A 17,383-nucleotide genomic window follows, 5' to 3' on the forward strand; every position below is an offset into this window, starting at 1 on the left:
TTCATGCATCACTTCTGCCCACATTCCACTAGACAGACAAACTCAGTCCCCTGGTCCATCTCAATGTATGGAAACACTGATAATAGCTTGATGATGTACTAAGAATGGCAACAAAGATCTGTGAACAGTTAGTCACTTCCATACTCCCCAGATTTGTTGTTAGCTCCTAAGATTCATGAGTAGTACTTTATAGTTATTTGTACGCCCCTTGGCACCTAACAGAGTTTGTGAGATGTAATAGACTCTCAACTAATCATTTAATAACTGTATGAACTCTCTAGCTCACTTCTTAGCTTCAGGGCCATATAAAGACCTTCATAGGCCTTACACACTCTTATTTAGAAGCTGAAACCTACATTATATCGAAATACCACTGCACACTCATATACCATATTAAATATAATTTTACCAGTAAGATTTGAAAAACATTACATATTTTGATTTTGAAATTATTTTACCACTCTCAAATGGCAAAATTGTTCAAAAACACTATTTATTACATTGAAGAAGAGAAGGATATCAAGGCTTCATAGGTAAAATTAAATGCATTAGTAAATTCAAGAAAAAGTGTATAGGTTAGAAATATCTGTTAATAACAGATAAAATAATCATCTGTTAATAGCATACAAAATAAGTAGGAAAGTGAAAACTGTGATGTTTTTGCCATCACAGGAAGGGGGAACAAAGAACCCAGTTGGATTTTGACCAAATGGAGGAAAAAGGTTTAACTAAGAATAAACTACACAATGACGCTTCTCACTACCTTGGTAACTAAGCCCTGTAGCATGGTAATGTTATTATAACAAGAAATTCCCCCATAAAAATAACAAAATTAATAATCAGAGGTGGAACCACATGAACCTCCTACTCCAATCTGGAGATCATGGGCTTTTGAAGGGACCTTATGCAGCAAAGGATAAGGGTAAGAATTTGGGATCATATATTAAAATTGGGGGTTAAATTGGGGCCTGTATGCTTGGGAAATTCTTGGCTACTAAAGACATTGCATTGTCTACTGACTTAGCTGACTTGTTACCTTCCTTTTTTCTCTCACTATTCCACTCTTTTCCTTTCCTCTTCCAGAGACAGAGGTGTTTTCAGTTTAGTTGACAAACATCTGTTAAGAGACACTTAATAAACACCTCATGCATATTTCCTTGGCACTGAAATACATATGTTGCTCAGGAGGTTAAGATCTAGTGCCCAAATGTGTGACTTGAGAAATCAACTTTATAGTGACTTGAGAAATCAACTGAGGTTTCTCAAAGACCCCAGAAGGATTGGGGCAGATTGGTTTCTACATTATTCTGCCTTAAAAAGTAGCTGTTCTTGTTTGATTGATGATCAGTACATTTCCATGTTCATTTTAAAAGATGTTTCTGCTAAGTATGCTTTCTCTTCAGTGGTTAAATGTAAAAATAGAACTTCTCACTTGAGGAGCCTCTGAATTAGGTTCTGCATATGAGTGTGAAAAACCATTACTGACAGAATTGCAGTGTAAATAATTGTAAGTAATTTTTAAAGATAGGTCTAGAGCTATGTGACTTCTAATTTTGACCCTCCAAATGAAAACTATGTAGCCCATGATTAAATTGAATTTTTCATTACGTGTTAGAAAACAATAAAGAGGAAACAAAACAATCTGAACAATGCTTAGAACCTCTTTGCAAGGAATTTAAATGAAGTAGGAAAGAAATTAGTATGAAGTGGTTTTTGTCATGTGTTTTTCCTTCTTGTGTTGCTGCTAAATCCCTAAAATCCTGTGCCATCTTTCTTCATACCCTAAATTATACTTTTGCTTGTTTCTGTTGAATTCTCAACACTCAGTTGATAAAGTTCCTTTACTTTAGCTCCTGGACAAAATTGGAGGATAATCAAATACAGAATGCAAAAGAAGCCACTATGGTGTCATGGGCCTGGAACCAGGAAAGGCCTATCTCTCAATCTCAGCTCTACTAGCTGGAAAGGCCTTGGACAGAGCTGATGTTCCTAAGTTTCATGTTCTTCATCACTAAAATCATGGGGTTTTTTTTCAGGATATTTTTCAAGGATTTGAAATTGTATACAGTAATGTTCCTCACTGTGTGTCTGGTGCACAGAGAGTATAAGTAAGCTGTAGCCATTATGTGGGTTCTTTTTCTTCTCTCTATCCACAGGCAATTATTGAGTATATATTATGTGTTCTGTGGACTAAGTGGAATATAAATTAATTGTAAGATACACTACCTGTCACATATAAAGACATGACAGGTAAATTAAGGAGGGCTGAACCTGGAATTACTCTTATGATCTAGGTGGGAAGGCCAGCCACAATTATTAAAAAGATAACAGAAAATAGTATCTACAGTTTTGCAGAGTCCTCTGGAGGATTCAGCATACAAGGGACCCATTGTGGTTGCAACACGTGATACAAAAGATGACAAGAACCCAGGAGTGGGTGCTACTCTTAAAGTCAAACACATAAGCCAAACCAGTCACATCTTTCCACAGACACAAAATCAATAGTCATTGTGCTAAGCTGTGGAACAAAACTCAAATCTCTGGTAGGGACTGGCATTAAAAATGTAGGACCTTGGTCCTGCAAATTCTGAGGTTCTTAACAAGTTTATTAAGAGATGTTTCAGGAGACAGAAACCAGGGAAGACCTGGTTAGCAGAGCTGGGATACCGAGCAGGGACTGAGTCCCAAGAACTAAGTAGAACACGTTTTTCAAGGCTGGGCTTGATGCTAGAGTCAGAGAAGTGATCGGTATGATTGGGTGGTGAGATAATACAAAGATTGCGTTATCAAAATCAGACACATGAGTGACAGATTTTGGCCAAGAACAAGTTTTAATAATGATTTCAGGGACACAATCAGGAGACATAGGTGAAGCAGGGAGAGATCTGAAATAGGGCACCTTACTGGGTCCTTTTTTTTTTTTTTCCCTCTGCGTCAGGGTGATCCCTGGGCTCAGATTAATATACGAAGTCTCCAATGAGATGTACAGTTAACTATGGAGGAAAAGCTATTTGGGTTGTAAAACCTCTCCATTTTAAACTCAGATAGTTGTGTAGTTTATATGACACTTTCCATGAAGCAGTCTATAAATCCATTGATTCCGGGTATGTTTTTACCATAAACAATTTTTTAACAGATATATCCTATTGATGAGGACTGTATTGCTAAGCAAATACCATTAGTGTGTTTGCTAGGAGTCATTAGCCTTAGCATGTTTAGGAGGATATTTGACAGGGTCATCTTCTTTTTCCTTTCCTGGAGGTATTCCCTGTTAAATGGAAAGAGTGAATTGCAAATCTTCTATTTAACTATTACTTTCCAGATGGTAAGACCCAGAAAATTGGAAGCAAGCCAAATTCCCTCCTTCCTAAAATCTGAAATTTTGGAGTTTGACTTAACAAGAGAACTGATAGGTGGGAGAAATACAGAACTGGAGAAAAACTCAAGGAACTTTTGTGCTTGTCCTTACCTTTAGTGAATAAATTTACTCTATCATTAAAGCTTAAAAAGGACAAATGGACATATAATAAGTAAAAAGTACCTTGAGAATATGGATAAAGGAAGATCAGGTGAATTGGAGTAATGGGAGGGGGGGAGGGGTTGTGACCTTCTTTGTTTACCTTATCTTTTAATTTAATCCTTTCTCTTGGCCTGTAGTGTTTTGAGTGTGTTTTCAGTTTCTGCTCTGTGCTGATGAATGAATTTCTGTGCATAAAGTCAAGGCTCACTCAGTGGAAAGTCCCAAGTAGAAGTATTAAAGTTAAAAGAGGAATATTAGAGAGGATTTTAATAGATAGGTGGTTTCTATGTATTGAACATACTTGACTTAATTTATCATTGACATATAGCCCATTGTCAAGCCTGAAGACCTCTCCTAGTAACATTTCACACCAGTTGGAAATATTTTGTAGGGTGATCCTATTCCCTTCGTTTCTTATACAATATTTAACACCCAAACTAAAGCAAACAGATTAATTTCCTTCTATGTTGTTACTTGAAGTTTCTTGTCTATTCAGTATTTGCCTATAATTCACACCTCAACAGGAACTAAAAATATCACAATATACCTTCATAAAAATATAGAGAAAGAGAGCAAAGTTAGGCGAGACAAAGTTCATCATATAATTAACCAACAATTACTGCTGTGAACCTGGCTGGCTTTGCATCATCTAGAATGATGGGCTCTGCTAGAACCCTATACCAAGACATTAAGCAGAACTTTTATTAATGATATTTAAGGCTGACAACAAGGCAGAGAAAGTGTGCATAAAAAGACCCCACAGTTTTTCTGAGTCTTCTGGTAAATAATGTGAGCAGTGACTCCTCCGTTACCTTGCAACATTTCATCTACTGTTGTCTTGAAGTATTATTTAAATATGTTTCATTGTTTTCTACATTCCCATGCTTGTATTTTTCTTGCTGAATTTTAAGCTTTTAAACAGCACAAGCAGTATAGGTGTTCAGCACATGTTTCTTGATTTAATTTGTAGATCTAAGGGACCACAGGAAAATATTTTAAAAATTAGTCTCTGGTATTCTATCTCGGCCAAGGCACCTTTAAGAATCTGTAAAGACAGGCCAAATACAGGCCGAGTACAATTTATAACAGAAAATTAAAAACATATGTTTAATGTTTATTTACTTTTAAGAAAGAGAGACAGAGCACAAGCAGAAGAGGGGCAGAGAGAGAGAGACGCACACACAGAATCTGAAGCAGGCTCTAGGCTCTGAGCTGTCAGCACAGAGCCTGACGCAGGGCTCAAACCCACAAACTGCAAGATCATGACCTGAGCTGAAGTTGGACACTCAACCAACTGAACCACCCAGGCATCTCTAAAACAGAATATTTAAATTTTCTATTGGTGGGTACTCATTATTTCCAGCTTCATTTTAGGAGCCTATACAGTAGTACAAAAATAACACTGGGCCTAAAGAGAAGGAAAGATAAAGAACATTATGTAGCAGTAAAAGGGAATTAAACTGCAATCAAATAAAATTTCTTGAGTATAGTTTGAAATGAATTTTAAGACAAAGGGTTAAAAATTTTCTAATCTTGGGGCCCCTGGGTGGCTCAGTTGGTTAAGTGTCCGACTTTGGCTCAGGTCATGATCTAATGGTTGGTGGGTTCGAGCCCCATGTTGGGCTCTGTGCTGACAACTCAGAGCCTGGAGCCTGCTTCAGATTCTGTGTCTCCCTCTCTCTCTGCCCCTCCTCCACTTGTTCTCTCTCTCTCTCTCTCTCTCTCTCTCTCTCTCTCTCTCTCCCTGAAATAATAAATGAATAAACTTAAAAATTTTTCTAGTCTTTTAATAGGTTTTAATTTTTATTATTAATCTATTGTTGTAAGCAGTTCCAAGAAAATCTTTACTAATATTTATAATATTAGTCAGTCAGATTTCTATGTCAGTCAGATTTCAATCAGAAAAACAAATGTTAATTTAAGCATTCCAGCTGGGGTCTCAAAAGTGGATGACAATTCTCTGGAGTTTTGTCCGGAGGCCTTTGTTAGACTGTTCATCTGCTCACATTGCTAGCATAGACTTCTGGCTTCTCTTCAACCTTCCAGATCTAGTCTAAGTGCTTCTCATTGTCAGAATGTGACTCAGATTTTTAGTTGTTCTGGAAAATGTAGTTTTGACATCTTACCTGTGAGGCAGAGGAGATGTAGAAAGGGGTGGACAATGATGCCTAGTAGACCACAGATCATCATCTGTACACTATCTGTTCAGCATTAAAAAAAATTTCAAGCAGTTATAATACATGATTGATACATTAGTATTTACATATTTGCTTCAAAGCTACAGTGAACTTCCTTTTCAGATAGAAATGAGGCATTTTTAGGTATATTCAAGGAAATTCAAAATGACTCTAAGTCTCATAGTCGGGAATAGTGCCCTGGGGAAAAACTTTTGTTATGTCGCTTTATCATCAAAGCAGGTTCTGACACTGGAGCACCCCAGCAGAACATTTTTACTTTTGTTTCATGCTGTAAGAGTTCCATGAACTAGAGTGAACCAAGTTTTCTCATTTTTTGGTATCATAAACATGACTACAGGACAATAATGGAGAAGCTAACTTTGTTATCTTTTTCTGTTGTTAGGAAGAAGTTTAAGAATGCTGGATATAAAAGGCACTTACTACTGTTAACCATATCATTGTTGAGGCAAGGATGTTTAGAAAACAAAATTTATTGTTGACTTGTAAACTTTTTTTAACCAATGTGCTTGTTATTGTTATGGGTATGACTATTAATTGTTGACTTTTAGAACTCTTTCTATATACCAGGCTAGTGCTTTCCATGTGCAACTTAAAAATGATGATATGTATTAACCATTAATATCCTCATTTTGTGGAAAAGGACAAATGAGATTAACATCACAGTTAAGTGACACTGCCAGTAATTGAATCTACTGGGCCCTTGCTTTTAACCAATTGTATGACCATTTTTAGTTAAGGGTAACTTTAGAGAGAGCTAACGTATGCATTTTATGCTCCAGGAAACTAGAAGCTGAAGAGTCGAAGCCTCTTGCCTTTGGTTATATGGTTGACCCTTAAAAAGTGGTTGAAATACATGAACCCATTTATAGTGGATTTTTTTCTATATAGTATAGTATTGTAAATGTCTTTTCTCTTCCCTAAGGTTTTCTTAATAACATTTCCTTTCCTTTAGCTTACTTTATTGTAAGAATACAGTATATCATACATATAATATGCAAAATATGTAACCAACTGTTTATGTTAGAGGCAAGGCTTCCAGTCAGCAGTAGACTGTTAACTACTGTTAATAGTTAAGTTTTGGGGAAGTCAAAAATCATTTGTGGATTTTCAATTGTAGGAGGGTTGGCACCTCCAACCCCCATATTGTTCAAGGGTCAACTGTACTGCTAACTGCAGAGTTATTATGGTGCAGGTATAGTAGCCAGGTCAGGCTAAGTTTGACTGTAGTAACAAATGGCCTGAAATCTCAATGGCTTTAATACAACAAATATTTGTTTCCTCTTTTATAAAGTCTAAGAGAGGTCAAGCAATCCCACCTTCTGGAATACTTAGCCTCCACTCACTTTTAGCCGCCTGGGACTAAGTGACATGTTAGATTTCACTCAAGAGAATTAATCAGATGACCTCAACTTAACTGCCAGGACGGCTAGGGAATATGGATATCCTAAAAGTGTGGTAAATAGATAACATTGTCCCTATCATAGCAGAAGTCCTGATATCCAGTCACATACTCTTATTATGACATTATTTTGCCTTTCACCCCATACATTCTAGCTTTGAAGCTAGTTTGATATTCTTCACTAATAGTATTCTTAGCTAAATCATATCTATTTACATAAAATCTAGACATTCTGGTCTTTTTTTTTCTTATTTAAAAATATTGGGACACCAGGGTGGCTCAGTCAGTTAAGCATCCAGCTCTTGAGATCTTGGCTCACGTTGTGATCTCACAGTTCGTGAGTTTGAGCCCCACATCAGGCTCTACGCTGACATCATGGAGGCTGCTTGGGATTCTCTCTCTCGGCCCCTCCCCCTTCAAAATAAACAAATAAACGTTTAAAACAAACAAACAAAAATAACAACAAAAAACATGTACACCTTTCAACGTAAGTCTCTTATTTTAGGTGAGATGGGAGACACATCAGGCCTCAAAGAAACAACTCAGGTTTCACATTTATTTGTTCTAGTTTTATAATGCAAATTGACAACTGTACACATTCCGTATCCTCACTTCCTATTGAAAAATGTCACTCTAGCTGCTGCTCTACTTGCATAAACTTAGATGAAATATCTGTAGAAATATGTCATTGTAATAAAGAAGAGAATTTGGCCAAGAATTGACATTCTTTATGTTGCTCTGCAGAGGAAAGATATAACAAACCTGAACAATATATTTGGTATATGAAGTAATGAGTAGGAGATATATAATGATGAAAAAATTTAAGTATTTATTGAGTAGTAACTAAACACAGAGGAGAAAATGTTGATTCTGTTCTACACTGACACCGAAGAGTCATCAAATATGGTTAGCTCAATATTACCAAATAAAGTGCATAGTAGAGTGCTAACTCAATGGGCTTGGTGTGCTCAAATCCTGCACATCCCAGATGGACTGGTTCTTAACTAGCTCCTGGGAGACAAACTCTGAGCCCTTGGAATATCATGCCTGAAAAGAGTATCTTTGTATACCTGAGACCTTGGACCACAGCAGATGGTTTATGCTAACAGTGAAATTTATGGTGAATGCCTGTTTTTATCTTTCCTCAGCCATGCTGTATTAGTTTGACCTCTGGTGGGTGGGGGGGGGGAGAGTAAGAATGGAGTTGCTACATGACTGACTCATAATAAAAACCTAGGACACCAAGGTTCTAGTGAGCATGTCTGGTTGATAATACATCTCAAATGTTGTCACACATTGTTCCTGGCAGAACTAAGCGCTGTCTATTCATCTCTAATAGGAGAGGGTAACTGGACGCTTGTGCCTGGTTTCTCCTGGACTTTGTCCTATGCATCTTTTGCTTTTGCTGATTTTAATCTGTATCCTTTCACTGTGATAAATTGCAACTGTGAATATAAGAGCTTTTCCGAATTCTGTGAGTTCTAGTAAATCATTGAACCTGAGAGTATCTTGGAATCTCATAAAACAAAAGATGAATAAAAGTTAATAAACAGAAAAAATTGTCCAGTAGAATTATGAGATATAAATGTTATAATAATATATCAAACATTTATTGTTACGATTTACAATAATTTTCCATAATTTATTTGTTATAGGAATTCAGTGGAGTGAGAATCACTTCAAACTATAAAGATTGAGCAAGGTTTTATTGAAGAAGAGTCAGGATGTTAACTGGATCTCAAAGGGCTTGGGAGAGGAGAGAAGACAGAAAAAAGTAAGGAAAATGCAACCCAGGGTCAGCGGCAATAAGCAGAACACCTTGGCCGAAGTATGAATTTGAGGAAGGTAAGTTAAGAGTTAAAACTGGAAATACAGGCAGGGAGCAAATTGTAGGGTTTTAATGCTGCTGTTGTTTATCATAAAACTAAAAGCTAAACTTTCAGTAAATTAAGCTAATCAAATTCCAGAAAGTTTTTGTGTGGAGAGAGTTCCCTATGGGAGGGGGGGTCTCCATAGGCTGCTAAATTTTTATCATAAAGTAAGTCTTACTGCCAGAAAAAAGTCACTGTAATAATAACCTAGTAGGGTTCCACATGTATCTCAATACAGTAATGTCCACATCAAATTTGCACAATTTATTACCACAAAATTGAGGTGTCTTCAGCCAGAAATTGGAAGATTCACCTGTCATCTGAGAATCCAGCTGTGTTCTTTTTGGGTTTTTGTAACATCACAGTAATAAAGATTTTGTAATCTGAATTGAGCTCACAATTTTGATAATGATTCACAATGCAAAACTGTTTCCAGCTCAGCTTCCCTGTGTCTTCACTGGCCCTAAAGTCCCCAAAATTGCTGTCGTCAGGAAGATACACTGGTCTTACTTTTGTTGTTACTCACTGAGTGCCCTAAATACATACCATTTTCTTTGGAAGTGAATTGTGTTGGAATGGGGTTGGAGTGGGTGGGATTTATTAGGAGAAGATGTTAGGTTTATAGGATGGTTTGAATTTCAGAAAGGCAAGAAACCTCATGTAAAGGTTAAAAGGTTGCAACCATGGACAGGCCACCCCTCATATTCACTTCTTTAACAAACTACTATAACAATTAGCCCATTTCCTTTCCCCTCAGCTCTATAAGTATAATGTGATGAAAGTGGTGGATATTTTTATTTCAAGTCTGTTTCTTTCATCAGGAGTGAGAAACAGAGGTACATTATATTTAATAGTCCTGTTTGTTTCACTGAAAAATCCATATTATTATATTATTATCTCCAGCCATATTATTGTCCAGACTAATTTTATCATAGCTACATACTCTCACATATCTTTCTTTTTTTTTTAATTTAAGATAATTAACATACGGTGATATTAGTTTCAGGTCTACAATATAATGATTCAACAATTCTATACATTACTCAGTGCTTATCAAGAAAAGAGTGTTCTTAATTCACTTTATCTATGTTGTCTCTCCTCCCAACCATCTGCCCTTTGGCAACCACCAATTTGTTTTCTGTATTTAAGTCTGTTTTTTTAATCTTTTTTCTTCTTTGTTTATTCATTTGTTTTGTTTCTTAAGTTCCACATGTGAGTAAAATCATATGATATTTCTATTTCTCTGATTGACTTATTTCATTTACCATTATACTTTTATATCCATCTGTGTTGTCAAAATAGCAAGATCTCATTCTTTTTTATGGCTGAGTAATAAATATTCCTATATTTTCATATACATATATATTTATATCACATCTTCTTTATCCATTTACCTATCAGTGGACACTTGGGTTGCTTCAATAATTTGGCTTTTATATATTTTTTTTAAAAATTTAACATTATTTATTTTTGAGAGAGAGAGAGAGAGAGAGAGGGAGACTGAAAGAGGGTGATAGAGGATCTGAAGCAGGCTTGGCACTGTGAACACAGAGCCTGATACAGGGCTTGAACTCATGAACTGTGAGATCATGACTTGATTGGCTACTATAATTAATGCTGCAATGAATGTAGGAGTGCATATGTATCTTCAAATTAGTGTTTTAATTTTTCTTGGGTAAATACCCAGTAAAGGAATTACTAGATCATATGGTAATTTGATTTTTAATTTCTTGAGAAACTTCTGTACTGTTTTCCACAAACGTTGCACCAATTTACATTCCCACCAATAGTGCACAAGGGTTCCTTTTTCTCCACATCCTCACCAGCATTTGTTATTTCTTCTCTTTTTGATTCTAGCCATCTGACAAGTGTGAGGTAGTATCTCATTGTGGTTTTGATTTGCATTTCCCTGGTAGTTATTGATGTCAAGCATCTTTTCATATGTCTGTTGGCCATCTGTATGTCTTTTTTGGAAAAATATCTATTCAACCGCTTTGCCCATTTTTAAAAATTTTGTTAATTTTTAAAAAATTCCTGTTAATGTACAATATAATATTAGGTTACAATATATTGATTCAACAATTCTATATATCACCTGGTGCTCATCACAGCAAGTGCACTCCTTAATCCCCATCACCTATTTCATCCATCCCCCCACTCCCCTCTCCTCTGGTAACCAGGACTATGTTCTCTACAATAAAGGGTCTGTTTCTTGGTTTCTCTCTCTCTCTTTCTCTCTCTCTCTCTCTCCTTTTCCCTTTAATCATTTGTTTTGTTTCAAAAATTCCATATATGAGTGAAATCATATGGAATTTGTCTTTCTCTGACTTATTTTGCTTACCATTATACTCTCCAGCTCCATACATGTCACTGAATATAGCAAGATTTCATTCTTTTTTTTCCTTCCAAGTTTTTACTTAAATTCCACTTAGTTAACATACAATGTAATATTAGTTTCAGGTGTAGGATTTAGTGATTCATCACTTACATATAACACCCATTGCTCATCACAAGTACCCTTCCAAATACCCATCATCAATATAACCTATCCATCTCTGCCCACCTCCCCTCCAGCAACCCTTAGTTTGTTCTCTATTTTTAAGAGTCTGTTTTATGGTTTGCCTCTCTCTTTTTCCCTGCTATGTTCATTTGTTTTGTTTCTTAAGTTCCACATATGAATGAAATCATATGGTATTTGCCTTTCTCTCACTGACTTATTTCACTTAGCATTATACTGTCTACCTCCATCCATTTCATTGCAAATGGCAAGATTTCATTTTTTTTATGGCTGAGTAATATTCCATTCTATATGTACATGCCACTTTTTCTTTATTCATTCATCAGTGCATGGACATTTGGGCTTTTTCCATAATTTGGCTATTATTGATAATGCTGCTATAAACATAGGGGGCACATATCCCTTCAAATCAGTATTTTTGTATCCTTTAGGTGATTATCTAGTAGTCTGGTTGCTAGATCATATGGTAGTTCTGTTTTTAGCTTTCTGAGGAACCTCTGTACCATTTTTCTCTGTGGCTACACCAGAATGCATTTTCACCAATAGTGTGAAAATCCCCCTTTCTCTGCATCCTCACCAACAGCTGTTTTCTCCTATGATTTTAATTTTAGTCATTCTAACATGGGCGAGGTGATCTCTCTCTCTTTTTAAAATCTATTTATTGTTTAATTTACATCCAAGTTAGTTAGCATATGGTGCAACAATGATTTCAGGAGTAGATTCCTTAATGCCCCTTACCCATTTAGACCATCCCCCTCCTACAGCCCCTCCAGCAACCTTGTTTGTTCTCTATATTGAAGAGTCTCTTATGTTTTGTCCCTCTCCCTGTTTTTATATTTTTTTGCTTCCCTTCCCTTAAATTCATCTGTTTTGTATCTTAAATTCCTCATATGAGTGAAGTCATATGATATTTGTCTTTCTCTGATGGACTAATTTCACTTAGCATAATACCCTCCAGTTCCATCCATGTCGTTGCAAATGACAAGATTTCATTCTTTTTGATTGCAGAGTAATACTCCATTGTATATATATACCATATATTCTTTACCCATTCATCAGTTGATGGACATTTGGCTCGTTCCATACTTTGGCTATTATCAATAGTGCTGCTAAAAACATTGGGGTACATGTCCCCCTTCAAAACAGCACACCTGTGTCCCTTGGATAAATACCTAGTAGTGCAATTACTGGGTCATAGAGTAGTTCTATTTTTAATTTTTTGAGCAACCTCCATACTGTTTTACAGAGTGGCTGCACCAGTTTGCATTCCCACCAGGAGTGCAAAACAGATCTTCTTTCTCCACATCCTCACCAACATCTGTTTTTGCCTGAGTTGTTAATGTTAGCCATTCTGACAGGTGTGAGGTGATATCTCATTGTGGTTTTGATTTGTATTTCCCTGATATTGAGTGATGTTGGATATTTTTTCATGTGTCTGTTCACCATCTTGTGTCTTCTTTGGAGAAGTGTCTATTCATGTCTTTTGCCCATTTCTTCACTGGATTATTTGTTTTTTGGGTGTTGAGTTTGGTAAGTTCCTTATAGATTTTGGATATTAACCCTTTATCTGATATGTCATTTGCAAATATCTTCTCCCATTTCATTGGTTGCCTTTTAGTTTTGCTGACTGTTTCCTTCACTGCACAGAAGCTTTTTATTTTGATGAGGTCCAATAGTTCATTTTTGCTTTTGTTTCCCTTGCCTCCAGAGACATGTTGAGTAAGAAGTTGCTGTGGCCAAGTCAAAGAGGTTTTTGCCTGCTTTCTCCTCTAGGATTTTGATTTAAATCCCATTTAGGTCTTTCATTCATTTTGAGTTTATTTTTGTGTGTGGTGTAAGAAAGCGTTCCAGGTTCATTCCTCTGCATGTCGCTGTCCAGTTTTCCCAGCACCATTTGCTGAAGAGACTGTCTTTATTCCATTGGATATTCATTCCTGCTTTGTCACAGATTAGGTGGCCATACATTTGTGGGTCCATTTCTGGGTTGTCTCTTCTGTTGCATTGATCTGAGTGTCTGTTTTTTGCGAGTACCATAATGTCTTGATGATTACAGCATTGTAATACATCTTAAAGTCCAGAAGTATGATGCCTCCAGCTTTGGTTTTCTTTTTCAAGATTGCTTTGGCTATTTGGGGTCTTTTCTGGTTCCATACAAATTTTAGGATTGTTTGTTCTAGCTCTGCGAAAAATACTGATATCATTTTGATAGGGATTGCATTGAATATGTAGATTGATTTGGGGAGTATCAACATTTTAACAATGTTTGTTATTCCAACCCGTGAGCATGGAATATTTTTCCATTTTTTTGTGTGTGTCTTCTTCAATTTCTTTCATAAGCTTTCTATAGTTTTCATTGTATAGATTTTGGTTATGTTTATTTGGTTATGTTTATTCCTAGGTATTTTCTTTGGTATTTTCTTTCCTAGCTTATTTCCTAGGTATGTTCTTTGGTTATGTTTATTCCTAGGTGTTTTGTGGGTTTTGGTGCAAATGTAAATAGGATCAATTCCTTGATTTCTCTTTCTGTTGCTTCAATTATTGGTGTATAAGAATGCAGCCAATTTCTGTGCATTGATTTTATATCCTGCAACTTTGCTGAATTCATGGATCAGTTATAGCAGTTTTTTGGTGGAATCTTTTGGGTTTTCCATATAAAGTATAATGTCATCTGTGAAGAGTGGAAGTTTGACTTCCTCCTGGCTGACTTGGATGGCTTTTATTCCTTTGTGTTGTCTGATTGCTGAGGCTAAGACTTCCAATTCTATGTTGACTGACAGTGGCTAGAGTGGACATCCCTGTCATGTTCCTGACCTTAGGGAAAACTTTTATGATCTTGAGGTATGACCCTTCTATCCCTACTATCTTGAGGGTTTTTATCAAGAAACGATGCTGTATTTTGTCAAATGCTTTCTCTGCATCTATTCAGAGGATCATGTGGTTCTTGTCCTTTTTTTTTTCATTTTTTAAATGTTTATGTATTTTTGAGAGAAAGAACAACAGAGCACAAGCAGGGGAGGGGCAGAGACAGAGAGGGAGACACAGAATCTTAAACAGGCTCCAGGTTCTAAGCTGTCAGCACAGAGCCCAGCGCGGGTCTCGAAGTCGGGACAGAGATCATGACCTGAGCTGAAATTGGATGCTTAACCAACTGAGCCATCCAGGCACCCCTCTTGTCCTTTCTTTATTGATGTGATGGATCACATTGATTGTTTTGCAGATATTGAACCAGCCCTACATCCCAGGTATAAATCCCACTTGGTCATGGTGAATAATTCTTTTAATTATCGTTGGATCTGGTTGGCTAGTATCTTGTTGAGGATTTTTGCATCCATCTTCATCAGGGAAATTGGTTCTCCTTTTTAGTGGGGTCTTTGGTTTTAGAATCAAGGCAATGCTGGCTTCACAGAAAGAGTTGGAAGTTTTCCTTCCATTTCTATTTTTTGGAACAGCTTTAAGAGAATAGGTTTTAAATTTTCTTTAAATGTTTGGTAAAATTCCCTGTAAAGTCATCAGGCCCTGGACTCTTGTTTTTGGGAGATTTTTGATTACTAATTCTATTTCTTTACTGGTTATGGGTGTGTTCAAATTTTCTATATCCTTCTGCTTCAGTTTTGGTAGTATATATGTTTCTAGGAATATGTCAATGTCTTCCACATTGCCCATTTTATTGGCATTAAATTGCTCATAATATTCTCTTATTATTGTTTGTATTTCTGCTGTGTTGGTTGTGATCTCTCCCCTTTCATTCTTGATTTTATTTATTTGGGTCCTTTCCTTTTTCTTTTTGATCAAACCGGGTAGGGGGTTATCAGTTTTGTTAATTCTTTCAAAGAACCACCTCCTGGTTTCATTGATCTGTTCTACTGTGTTTTGTTTTGTTTTTGTTTTGTTTTTTGGTTTCATAGAATTGATTTCTGCTCTAATCTTTATTATTTCCTGTCTTCTGCTGGTTTGGGGTTTTATTTGCTGTTCTTTTTCCATCTCTTTGAGGTGTAAGGTTAGGTTGTGTATCTGAGACCTTTCTTCCTTCTTTAGGAAGACCTAGATTGCTGTATACTTCCCTCTTATGACCACCTTTGCTGTGTTCCGAGGTTTTGGGCTGTGGGTTATCATTTTCATTGGCTTCCATCTACTTTTTAATTTCCTCTTTAATTTCTTGGTTAGCACATTCATTCTTTAGTAGGATGGTCTTTAGTCTCCAAGTATTTGTTATTTTTCCAGATTTTTTCTTGTGGTAGATTTCGAGTTTCATACCATTGTGGTCTGAAAATATACACAATATGATCTTGATTTTTTGTACTTGTTGAAGGCTGATTTGTGTCCCAGTATGTGATCTATTCTGGAGAACATTCCATGTGCACTGGAGAAGAATGTATATTCTGCTGCTTTAGGAAGAAATGTTCTGAATATATCTGTTAAGTCCATCTGGTCCAGTGTGTCACTTAAAGCCATTGTTTCCTTGTTGATTATCTGTTTAGATGATCTGTCCATTGCTCTAAGTGGGGTATTGAAGTCCCCTACTATTATGGTATTTTTATTAATGAGGTTCTTTATGTTTGTGATTAATTGATTTATATATTTGGGTGCTTCACATTTGGAGTATAAATGTTTACAATTGTTAGGTCTTCTTGGTGGATAGACCCCTTAATTACAATATGATGCCCTTCTTCATCTCTTGTTACAGTCTTTATTTTAAAATCTAGACTATCTGATATAAGTATAGCTACTCCAGCTTTCTTTTGTCAAGCATTAGCATGATAGATGGTTCTTCATCCCCTTACTTTCAATCTGAAGGTGTCTTTAGGTCTAAAATGGGTCTCTTGTAAACAGCATACAGATGGATCTTGTTTCCCTATTCATTGTTATCCTGTGTCTTTTGATTGGAGCATTTAGACCATTGACGTTTAGAGTGAATAATGAAAGATATGAACTTATTACCATTATGTCGCATGTAGAGTTGGAGTTTCTGGTAGTGTTCTCTGGTCCTTTCTAGTCTTTGCTGCTCTTGGTCTTTTTTTTTTCTTTTTTTCTGTCTTTTCTCTCCTCAGAGAGTCCCCCTTAAAATTTCTTGCAGGACTGATTTAGTGGTAACCAACCCCTTTAATTTTTGTTTTTATGGGAAACTTTTTATCTCTCCTATTTTTAATGACAGCCTTGCTGGATAAAGAATTCTTGGCTGCATATTTTTTCCAATTCAGTACATTGAATCCTGCCACTCCTTTCTGGCCTGCCAAGTTTCTGTGGATAGGTCTGCTGCGAACCTGATCTGACTTCCCTTGTAGGTTAAGGACTTTTTTCCCCTTGCTGCTTTCATGATTATTTTCTTGCCTGAGTATTTTGTGAATTTGACTATGATATTCCTTGTTGATGGTTGGTTTTTGTTTAATCTAATGGGAGTCCTCTGTGCTTCCTGGATTTTGATGTCTGTGTCTTTCCCCAGGTTAGGAAAGTTTTCCACTATGATTTCCTCACATAAATTTTCTACCCCTTTTTCTCTCTCTTCATCCTCTGAGACCTCTATGATTCTGATGTTATTCCTTTTTAATGAGTCACTGAGTTCTCTAGTTTTTATTTCGTGCTCTTTTGCCAGTCTCCCTCTTTTTTCTGCTTTATTATTCTCCATAAGTTTGTCCTCTATATTGCTTACTTGCTGCTGCAGCTCAGTTATAGCATTTTTTATTTCATCCTGACTAGCTTTTACTTCTTTATCTCTGCAGAAAGAGATTGTAATCTATTTTCAACCCCAGCTAGTATTCTTATTATCTTGATTGTAAATTCTGGTTCAGGCGTCTTGATTATATCTGTGTTGATTAAGTTGCTGGCTGTCATTTCTTCCTGTCCTTTCTTTTGGGGTGAATTCCTTCACTTTGTCATTTT

At 36.3% G+C, this 17,383-nt stretch overlaps 1 long non-coding RNA gene across 1 annotated transcript in view; it reads left to right on the forward strand.

The window, feature by feature from the left end:
* Positions 1-8,942, forward strand: part of LOC122229739 — a 237,298-nt gene extending 228,356 nt beyond the window's left edge. Inside the window, exon 4 of the long non-coding RNA XR_006207121.1 lies at positions 8,773-8,942. This is a non-coding gene — a long non-coding RNA (uncharacterized LOC122229739). The remainder of the gene's footprint in view (positions 1-8,772) is intronic.
* The last annotated feature ends 8,441 nt before the right edge of the window (positions 8,943-17,383 follow it).

The sequence above is a fragment of the Panthera leo genome, chromosome C2 (genome assembly GCF_018350215.1).
Source record: "Panthera leo isolate Ple1 chromosome C2, P.leo_Ple1_pat1.1, whole genome shotgun sequence".
Taxonomy (NCBI): Eukaryota; Metazoa; Chordata; class Mammalia; order Carnivora; family Felidae; genus Panthera; species Panthera leo.